Raw genomic sequence first — 11802 nt, forward strand, 5'->3', positions numbered from 1 at the left:
TCAGAATGCCCTCCTAAGGTTTACCTTGATGCCCTTTAGAGGTTGTTTGCCCTTAAGAATGTGAAAGCAAAGCTAGTTTTAAGTTACACGGATTATAAAATCGATTTTATGTTTTTAATTCCGGATTCATGTTCGATGACATTTTTCTTCCGAGTGTATTCTTTTCTCATCACGCAGAAAAAAAAAAATATATTATCACGCATCTCCATTTCTGAAACATTTATATATATATATATATACATATTTTCCTTGATTTTATATGGACTTGGTCACCATCATGACCTGTCGACTCATGGAAAGTATTTACTATGTTTGGTTTGATTGGAAAGGGTGGATGTATTTTAAAAGGAGAATTTTGCCTTGTGCATCGGAGCTGAACTACTGCTTAACAAAGGACCGATGAGCTTGTTACACACCTTACTATTATACCCTTGCGATGACATCCTATATTTATAACCATGTCTGTCATGTTCTTTTCTCTTTTTTCTTTTTTTTTTCTTTTTTTTTTTTTTTTGAATCTATCAGCACTCTATCTATTCAGAAAGATTGTCACGTAAGCCAACAGGCTGCTTAAGAGGAGTCTGAGCTTGCCTAAGGAATGAAAACCAAACATACAGTATACGCTATAGCAGGTTTATCATGCTCCTTTTTGATTTCAGTATTTCACTTTCGGTTTTTTTGTTGTTGTTCTTGTTGTTTTTTTTTTCTTCATCTCACTAATTTTGATTTGCCTCTTTGTTTTTTCCTTTTTTTTTTTTTGAACTCCAGTAGTTAAACTTTGTGTAATAATTTATACATAGTTTCTGCAGTAGGACTTGTAGTTTTATGTGGTCTGGGCATACATATGTTTAAAGAGACGCCCTTTCCTCCTTTGTGTTTCGTGTAAATTTTTTTTTTTTTTTTTTTTTAGTTCACGTGTTGCCTTAGAATTTAATTGCTTGCATTTACTTGACTTGTTTTCGCTTTGTTGGGAAAAAAAGGATATTCACTTATGCCTCATTTAATGTAATTAACAGTATAACAATGGTGTGAGTGGTTGGTTTTTTTTTTTTTGTTTGTTTGTTTGTTTGTTTTTAAATCTGGTTTATGTAAGCGAACCAATCAGGAGGCTTGCACCGTCCAGGCTGTGTGGTTGGATTAATATTGACAGTATGCTGCAGAAATCAGAAAGAGACAAACAGGAACTGTCACGCCTCGTTCACTCGTTCACCCAATCAAAGAGCACTCTCCATAACCATGTCCTTGTATGTAGTATTGTGTCTTTCGTTCTGTGTTTGTTTGTTTGTTTTTGTTTTGTTTTCTTTTTTCTCCATCAAGTCATTGCTCTTAAAATGAGAATGAATTGAATGTTCTTACTTTAAGCGAATTGGTTGTGTACATGTTATTTGACCTGAGAGTCAGTTTTCACCCGTGTTTTGCACAATCAGCTGGTTTAACAGAACACAAGTAACAAGCAGTTCACTAACAGTGAAACTCTTGAGTGAATGTGGATGTTAAGCAATTCTACAATACATTCTCAGTCCTCTTGGTTTTGGTTTAACATATAGAGCTTTACGATGGGTTTTCCACTGTTCTGTTGTTGCTTTTTGTTTTTTGTTTTTTTTCCCCCTATAGAGTTCCATTCACATTATCAGTCTATGTACTATGTACTGTATATAAGATATCTGATTTCTTAAGCTATTGGGAACGGAACTACGCAAGTGAAGAACGCATCATGAAATAAAAACGAACTGGTGGATATTGGCCTGATTTTGAGTTTTTCTGCGTGTGCATGTAAGTGTACGTCAGCCATGCGTTTATCTGATTGCGTCGGCTTTGTGGGATCGTCAAACAAAGGTATAGAGCACAACCTCAACATACAGTGGGTTTCCTGCTACATTACAGGTTTCAATGAAGAGCTAGATGTTGAAAACCAAACCATGCTTTGACTGGAAATCCAGCTGTGAGGATGTAATACCATGTATGGCCAGATGGGGGCAGGGCACATCTAAATATTCTTGAGCCTTTTTCCCCAGAACCAACAAGAACTTCTCTGAGACAAAGAAATGCCTTGTAGTCTCTTGTATTCAGTGTAGTACAAGTCACACTAACCAAATTACTCCGCCAATCACAAGATTATCATCAACATTTCTGCGCTGCGCAAGGAAAAAAAAATGATCAAAGTTGGTTTGGCTCATGCTTTGAAAAAGTCAAGCTTAAAAGGTCTTAGAACGGGATTCTTTTTAAAGATGGTGTGTGTTTCAGGCTAAAATGACTACTATTCTACTGATAACAGATTTGTTTTCACCTATACAATAGAAGTCAGAGTAAAACTGTTTGTTTGAAGTTGACAGCTTAATGGAGAGTTGTGAATCATAATCTATTGAGGACATATGATGTCATTTTTTTTTCTTTTACCAAGCAGGTATTGTGTGTTTGGGCTTGCCCTTGTTAAACTGAGGGGAGAGAGAAAGAGAGAGAGAGAGAAAAAAGGAACTGGTTGTATTGTTTGTCAGCCATCATACGAGATGCGGTCATCCTGTTTGGTTGTGTTGTGCTCAGAGGATGCGTTCATCTGGTGTTTGGCGGTGCTGTTACTGTGAAAGGGAAACGGATGATTTGGGTCTTTGTGTGTCCAGAAAGTCAAAAGTATTGGATTAGATCACCGTCCTCGAGCAAAGAGGCCGGGAACACGATGGCCCTGAGCAGAATAAAGTATGAAGTATCACAAAACTGCCCCATACAACATTCAGTCCAGTGCATTAAAAAAAAAAAAAGAAAAGAAAAATATTATTTGAATCCTCATTCTTTCTTTTTACTTGTTTTGTACTTGACCTTGTTTGTGCGGTGTATCTCCAGAATCTGTAACCACGCAAACACAGTCAAATTCTTAACTTTCACTGACCGGTCGGTTATGCCGGACATATTTACCCCTCTGCCACACCAGTTCTAGACTACTGTACTTGTGGAGGCAGCATCATTCATCTTTTGCTCCAAAGTTCACTTGGAATTTGCATTTGATCTTATCTTTCTCGTGGTAACCATGGCAACTGAGTGGAAATAGGCTACCGACGGTTGAGATGTTGCAGTTTTTAGTAATGGTTTGAATTTGGGTCATAATATCTGAGTGTGTGTGTGTATATATATATATATATATATATATATATATATATATACACACACACACACACACACACGAGTCTATAAATTGCTCTGTGTTCCAGATACATTATTACATTATTGAGAGTGATTCCCTGGTCAGCTTTGTGAACGTGGCTATGGGCTATTAGTCAGGAGCCTGGAATGCTTTGAGATTCCACAGCTTCAGAGTAGACAAAGAAACTGCGACGGCTGGTGGGGTCTGGTCGTTTGGATTGAACCGTTTATTTGATTGTTTCCTCTCATTTGAATTGCAGAAGAGCTACTCTGTTTCAGCAGAACAACGAGATTAAGAATAGCTTTATTTAAAAGAATGAGCGTCAGTTCCAGCCAGGTCTTAAAATACGTCCCACGCGTTTAGGTTGACAATGACATGTGCAATGTTTATTGATCATATTAATATCAAAGACAGTTCAAAGTAATTAAGAGTCATTGTGGTTTTTTTGTTTAAAGTTCAAGTGTTTTTTTGGTGTGTGTGTGTGTGTTTCTAAAGGGCATTTATTTTTCTATTTTCTGGCTTGCCACCGATGAGTCATTCACCGGAAAGAAAGAAAGAAAGAAAGAAAGAAAAAAAAAAACAGTGACTGTTATTTTTACGGTGTCATTTTCACACATTGCAGCTTTGTGGCGGAAACCGTGAGTGATGGTGGTGTTCTCTCTGGTGATTGCATTTCTCAACCCCAGTGTCTGTGAGCTTTATATCGAAAACACGTTTTACACTCGCTTTTGGCATTCCCGCAGATTAAATTCTTCATAAGACACTGGAAATGAGACAGAATGAGGCAGATTGAAAAAAAAAAAAAAAAACACCTATGAAACTGAGTTGAATTAATAAAGAAATTTCCTTTTCGCTTCTCCTGAGTCATATCAGTTAATACTCAGCACCTCATAGAAAGACTGTATGTTGCCACAGCCTGTGTCTTCTTAAATCTCACCTACTGTCTGAGCTGACAGTTGGATATGTTGCTCTATTGGGCAGTGGGAATTTGTATTCTGTTCAAAAACATCCCACTCTCCACCAGAATGGCCTTGTCCATAATACATTTCTTCAAATTCCAGAGGGTAATTGCGTTAGATGTCCAGTCTTAACAAATTCCTTTTGCTCAATTAAAGCTGCATGTGATATGGTTTTTATTATGAACGCAACGTGAGGTTCGGGTGAACCGGAGTTTTATGGTTGTATTCGTTCAGAGGAAGAGAATAGTAAGTCATATGCTCTCCTACCCAAAAAAATCACCGAAAACCTCATCCTCTTAATCTGCCCCCCACCCCCCCCCCCCCCCACCCCCACTACGTTATTTGACCGTGCCACGGCACGTGTGTACAGCTTCTGAGAGACATCCAAATAACAGTTTAGTGATAATCAAATGAAGTAATCAAATACGTTTAAATCATTTAGAGCACTATTTAAAGAAACGAGGGGGCGGACATGGAAGCGCAGTGTGATAAAGGGAGGGAAAGAATGAGTAAGAGAGTGACAGAAGGAGATAAAGAGAATGAGACACATAGAAAGGAGGATAGTGAATAAGTGAGAAGGAGAGAGAGGGAAAGACAGAAAGAAAGAGTCAGAAAGGGAAAAACGTGAGAGATATGGAGAAAGTCAGAGCTGGAGTTTCGTGATTGTAAAGGAGAAGAGAGAGAGAGAGAGAGAGAGAGAGAGAGAGAGAGAGAGAGAAAGAGAGCTCGCAGGGTTGTGAGTGGGATCGTCGTACAGCAGGCTGTAATTACGGGCGAGAGTGATTGACGAAGCGTGGGCGAGAGGTGATTGCTGAAGTGCGACCATGTGGTGGTGAAGACCTAGGTTCCAACGGATGTGTGACAGACTCTGAAAGTTGATGAATCATCCGTCACACCCAGCTCACTTTTAGCCACTTCACTGTTTTTAACAGCGAGAAGAATAAAAAACTGTGTCACAGTAAACAGCGTTATCGCAGCCTCTGCATAACTCTCGGAATGAAGCCTCAGCAGCCCAGATAGTCTCAATTTCCAGTCGCCGTCTACGGTTCTCACGTTTAATACACTCCTCCCCGACCACAAAATAAAAACGTTACATAGCTTTTTTTTTTTTTTTTTTTGAAAATGCTCACTCACAAAGCTAGCACACGACGGTACAGAAACCAAAATGGTTTGCTCCACTTCATCCAGTCACATTTGTTTGTCTGGCTCAGAGCGGCAGTAGACGGGGATTTCGTCTTAACGTTGTTTGTCCTGCCATGTTTGACACATTAGTGGTTGACACTGGCACCGCAGAAAAGCACTGTTATTGTTGTGCCAGTACTAATACAAGCTGTGGGTACTAGAGGAACAGACTCGTGTGCCAAAACAAAACTATCAGTTTGGAGTTGGTTTGAACTCAGACACCTTGTTTAACCACCCACACACACACACACACACACACACACACGCACATACACAAACACACACAAACACACACTCACTCACTTACACAAACATCTACACTTGTCCTCACTTGACAAGCAGAGAATAACAAGCGCTAAGGTACGGAAGTTCTTCGTCTAATCTGTCCATGTCACAAGACATTCCTGAGGTCAGAAGGAAACGCAAACCAGTTACAAGAAACAGACATGTCAGGTATATGGCGCAGTAGTCTGTCAAGAGTGGTTTTAAAAGCATCCTGCATTGCATTTGAAGTCATGAAGTTCTGTCAGCGAGAGGCTGCGAAGAACATCAGACCACTTTAAAAACTCATCTGTTTCTGTCTGTTGTTATTCTGGTATTGTTATTTTTGTGTGCCCACGTAGGAATTTGTATATGTTTACCTTTGCATGTGTGTTTATGGTTATTTTTCTGCAATAAAACGCATTTTTGCGAACGACTTTGTGTATATCCATCTGTGATTGCTTGTTTAATGTAAGCATACTCTGTCTGTGTGTGTATGTGTGTATGAGTGTGCGTGTGTGTGTGTGTGTGTGTGTGTGTGTGTGTGTGTGTGTGTGTGTGTGTGCGCGTGTGCATGTGCATGTGCGTGCGTGTGTATTTGTGTGTATGAATGTGGGTAACAAACACACAGGAGCGCGCTGTGTTCTCTGGGGGAAGCGTTACCTGTCCGATAGGTAACCTGAGCCGGGGGAAGTTAGTCTGTGGCAGGCTGTGTTATGAATGGCGGTTAGACTTGTCCCTGGGGCACAGTTTGAGCTGCAGTAATTGACGTAATCAAGGTATTTGGCTTTGAATCCCATGCTGGCAGGCAGAGGACTAGAAGGCTGCATTTACGTCTTTGAGTCTATGCCTGGGCTTGCCACTCGCCTTAGCTAGCAAAAAATTCATGGATGTTCACCGGCTCTGTGTCTTCTCGCTTCGACCGCAAAGTCAATTAATCATTCCAAAATGAGTCATCCCCTCGACTATGACTCCTTGACCGACTGCAGTGCATTCATCTCAGGCAGGGCTTGTTTTGATTTCACACCAAACGCTATTGTTATGAGTCATGCTCTTCGGCAAGTGCAGGATTTTACATGTGTAGTCTACGTCTTCGCTGTGATTCAGCTGCAGTCCTTCTATGCAGAAAAGCAAAGGGCATATGTAATCACATTTATAATTGTATCATTAAATAGCTGTACTTTTTAATGATGTGTTTTATATACCAAGTATATTTGAAATTATTTGTATTTCTTTTCCTTTCCTAGTTGTTACAGAACAGTTGTTAGCAGTCGTATGAGAAAAGAGTGACTATGTAGACACTAGCGTTGAGAGTGTAGTCTGTAATTTCCTTTTTCTTTAGCAACTGTTTGCCATTTACATATATAGCAGACCCTATAGTTGCATTAGGAGGGGAGAATCCATATGTGTTCGGTGTAATTTGACCCAGCCGTAATGATAAGGATGAGGTTTCACCATATATGTCTGCATGTTTCAGCATGCCAGCAATCTCTGCCTGGGAAATGCGTGTCACACACAGTCATTCTCTCAAACTTCACGTTTAGTTCAAAGGATTGATTGGATTGTCTCGGGTCGTGTATAGTTAAAAGTCTTCTCATCCTACACAGTCAAAATAACATACAGAAATTTCCTCTTCTCCTGTCCTCTCCTCCCCTTTTCTTTCCTCTACTCTCCTCTCCTCTCCTCTCCTCTGTCTGACTGTCAGACACAGCACATATTGTTTGCATTAGTGTTAATTAAACTTCCTGACATAAAAAAAAATGCATGTTTGTCCACCATGTGAGCGGGAAAACCAAGACACTGCTCTCCAGCCCAGTCAGGGTAGATTCACTTAACACCCCCCCCCCCCCCCCCCCCTCCCAAAAGAGGGCCTCAGGGAAGGGTCACAGAGTACAGGAATCCCACTTGAACTGCTTGACTGCTTCTGCTGTTTGTGTGTATGTCTGTCTCTGCGTGCGTGTGTGTGTGTGTGTGTGTGTGTGTGTGTGTGTGAGAGAGAGAGAGAGAGAGAGAATGTAAGACTGGAGAGTTTCACAGGAACATCCCATGGTTTCTTACAACTACAACAAAAGACAAGTCATGTAGGAAATCAACTGTTCCAAATACTCAAAGTACAAAACCCATCTGACGTGCAGGGGGAAATTCTCAACAGGTCGGGTGGTGCTTAATCGTAGATAATGATCAGAAGGGCAAAGTTTGTTTGGAAAGGAAAAAAAAGTCTCTCTAGATTTTAAAGGTTCAAGGAGACTGTATTGCAGTGGACAACTTTGCACGAACAGATAATAATACATCTAAAGGCGGGGTTTGAGTAAAGCTCTCTGAATATTGTCTTTGAGAGATCTGGTCTCAACCACACACTTTGACCATCTCAGCAGAACAACGCAAACTTTTTTGTGTCTCTCCGAAAATTCCACTGCATGCTCATCACCTGTTCTGTGGAAATCCTCGAGCAGCAGAGTTTCCTCAACAGTCTCTTATCTCCATAAGCAATCTTCACGCGCTTTGAAATTGTGTAATTTGCACAGAGAATTTATGCTATTTGCGCTGAAAATTTCTAAAAATCTATGTGAAAAGTCCAGATGGCCCAGGTGTCTCTCAGAATACATCCCATTACCATATGGGTTCGAATGTTGCATGGATTCAGCCCTAAACAAATCTGAAACAAAGCATAAAAAGAATCAGATAGGACCAGGTCCCTGCTTAAAAAAGAAGAGAGAGAGAGAAAGAAAAACGTACTCATGGTACTCTTTCTTTTCTTTTTGCTTTTTAGAGAAGCCCATGGCTCCAAAGGCTTGACTGGTGACTGCTAGACATTTTTCCTTAGACGCTAGAGGTTGTTACCACAATCTTCTTGTCACTGTAGGATATTTCTCTTGCTTTGAATCTTTCCCTCAGAATGTGGAGTGTACTGAATATTGGAATGAAAACAGATATGTCTGCAGCTGCATGATAATTTATAATTACATGCAAACTCCCTTGGGGGAAGAAATGCGACATTAGAGATTAAAACATATCCAGCTAAAACACTCTTGCACAAACAGTATGTGGGCTGATTCAGAACAAATCACGCCTGCGTTCTGTGCCTCTTGTATGCAACCTCTAGCTTTTGTCCTGTATATCCTATCTACCCTATAACATGGATTTACTCAAAACGTCTCAACCAGCAATCTCATTTATACAGTTGCTTTGATGTGTGAGGCATAATAACTCTAACAATCTTATGTCCATATTTATGTTTGTAACAATATTGATCAATGTTATTACCATTGTTATTGCGTGTTGAACATTTGTTGTAGTATTATTAAATTAATGGTATGCGTTGAAGATTGGCCGGAGATTCATGGGTTAAAAACACTTTCTAAAAAGTCTCAAACAGCCTGTCCTGACTGAACTTGGACGTGGACATTCATTTGTAACGGGGGGAAGGGTGACGGGATTTCATTTGGCTCGCCAGGCGGATGGACCTTTGTGAATACTACGTGTTCTCCATGAAACGACTCGTGCAGTAGTACGTTTCATTAGTCATGGTCGATGAATTCAACTTAATTCGTACACCAAAACTGCTTTGACCGACTTGTGAGGCTGCTGAGTGTATGGAACTGTTACGCGCAGCGCGTGCTCGCACGTCGCGATTCACCAACCGCAGCTGCGGACATTTTTTTGAGTAGTTGCCTGACCGCCGGAGGCACCAACGCAATGTGCACCGCGCAATGTTGTGAATGAGGGGATGGGATGACGTCAGTGCGCGAATGTCAACAATGTAGCGATTGAGAGTAGGCGTTCCATTCGAGTGTAACAAACAGGAGAGACGGAACGCACGCCGCACTGGACCAGCACATTCATGCACACACTGACATTTTGCTGAAGAACAACAATTTTATAACCACAAACTTCCTTTTTTGTGCCGCAAACAAGAAAAGAAATATCTGCAGAGTATATCGTAAACGTGGTCTCCCTGCAGCCCGGGGGCTATAGGACACTGCAAGGAAGTCAACATGTGAAAAAAAATTATTTAGTAAACGGACAAAAGGGCTGGATTACAAGGAAAAAAACGAAAGTTTTGAGGTGAGCTGCATGAATATTTCCACCTATTTATCGAATTTTCCTTTATGTCTCATTCAATCTTAGTTTTCGCACCAAGCTCAGATTCATAAAATTTGTTCATTAAAAGCAAATTCAGTTACAAACTTGCGCCTTGAGTGAGCTATTCCGATGCTAATGCTACTGAATAGTTTGAGGTTGTTGAAGAAAGCATTTAAAACGGTCCGAATGTAAGTGCCCCGTATGAGTAGTCCGCGTGCTCGAATGTGTTATCTCTACCTGTTTTTATTTGTTGTCGGTGTGAATGCAGCTGGTTTACTAGTGTCACATCGGGGGATACCACATCCTGTTATGATCTTAGTGGCAATCGCGAGCTCTCCGTTCGAGTGTTTTGCAAGTAGTTGGATGCACTGCGATCCCGGAGGAGGAGGCGCGTCGCAGTGTCGGGGTCAGGCATGGCTCTTGTTTTCGCTGAGAGAAAAGAAGCTGTCACTTGCAAAGGCCTTGACCGATTAGTGAGACAGAGCAAAGGCACAGACTCCCTCTGCTTCGTTTCCCGCCTTCATTCTCCACGTTATTTTCATGAATGAACACAATATGTGTTCATTATGCATTCTCTGAAATGCTGCTATATTATTATTATTATTATTATCATTGTTATTATTATTATTATTATTATCCTGCTGCACGGACGGCGAACGTGTGATTCTTATCCACGGTGTTTCTAAAGCAAGAACAAAGACGTGAAATGACAGCACGTCAGAAAAATAAATGTGCTTTTGTGTAGTATCTAAAAGGGAAGTAGTATGCTTTGTTCCATGCTACACATCTCTGAGCTCGACTGATGCAACCCCAACACATTACATTACAATCCCCTATTAATCCACATAAAATCAGCAAAATATTTTGCTGTGTAAGGGACTGTGATCCTTATTTGGTTCAGCAGCCAATGCAAACGGCACGATTGCCCGAGGGTGCCATTTAAAGAACCAGGGACCTTATTTCATTCAAAGCGTTGGAATGTTGCTGTGTTTGTCTCCGTGTTTTCTCACTCATTTTTGTCTACACATGTGCACGACGATATCCATACACCGAGCAGCCGAGTCGCAAAATAACGATTTGGGGAGAACAGATTAAGAATTTACGCCATCTGAACGAACATTAACTATAAACAAGTGTATTAGTCCCAACAATTAAACGTTCCAGATTGTCGCGCCACTTTTTAGCGACTTGGGAAACACTACATTTGCTCTTCCTCTAGGTAGCGAATGTATATGTTTTAACCGGAGAGTGTTTCATAATCAGATAATATGAAACTGAGAGAATAAAAGAGTGTGGTTATATTCGACACGCAACGTATTAGCAACGAATCGCTCAATGGCTTTGTCTTCTCGAAATAAGTAGCATAAGCTACATTTGCTCTGTCACAGTTCCGTATGTCTGATTGCATTGTTTGTAAAGATTCTCGACTTGTTCTTATTGCAGTGAACCAAGCTTGACAGACTGCTCTGATTCCTTTACTCTCGTATCTTATCGAGTCTGCATGCGTTTCAGAACTGAAAAGGGTTAAGTGTGCGTTCTGTCAAAGCAATACCCTGGATACATTGTTCACAGATGCATCCAAAAATTGCTGCGCTCCCAACGCTGACAATTTGAAATGCGGTGATGCAGCAGTTTGTAATCGGATGTCATCTGCACCTTGTGCAGCGGCAGTGGCCTGCATTCCTTTGTCTGTCGATGGTGTGGAAATGAACTGTCGATGTCGTACATCAAAGCGATGGCGGATATTTTTTTCCTTACCAATTACCAGGATAACTGTTAGACATTGTCAGAGGTTGAATGATTCTTCTTTTTTCGCCCACCTCTTTTTCTTTCTCTCTTTCTCTCTCTCTCTCTCTCTCTTTCTTTCATTTTTTCTGAGTGGGCCGTTCTTTGATTCTATGTGTATCATAAACGTCATTTCTTTTACGTCTCCACAGTCTCATTTAAATGATTTATTTATTTTGGACGATGACACAATGACACAGAAATAGTTCATTTAGCTGTAACAACTGTCTATGTCTAAACAGCGTCGAAGGCACTCTTTGATCGGTGTGGATGTGTAGGACACGTGCATAATCCCGTGCTGCAGAAGTGACGCCATTGTTCTGTATGTTCTGGGTTACTGTACAGTCCACCATGGTATTACGATCTACATCACTGTAAGAAATCGTTTTAGCTGAG

This window comes from Chanos chanos, chromosome 8 (genome assembly GCF_902362185.1).
Source record: "Chanos chanos chromosome 8, fChaCha1.1, whole genome shotgun sequence".
Taxonomy (NCBI): Eukaryota; Metazoa; Chordata; class Actinopteri; order Gonorynchiformes; family Chanidae; genus Chanos; species Chanos chanos.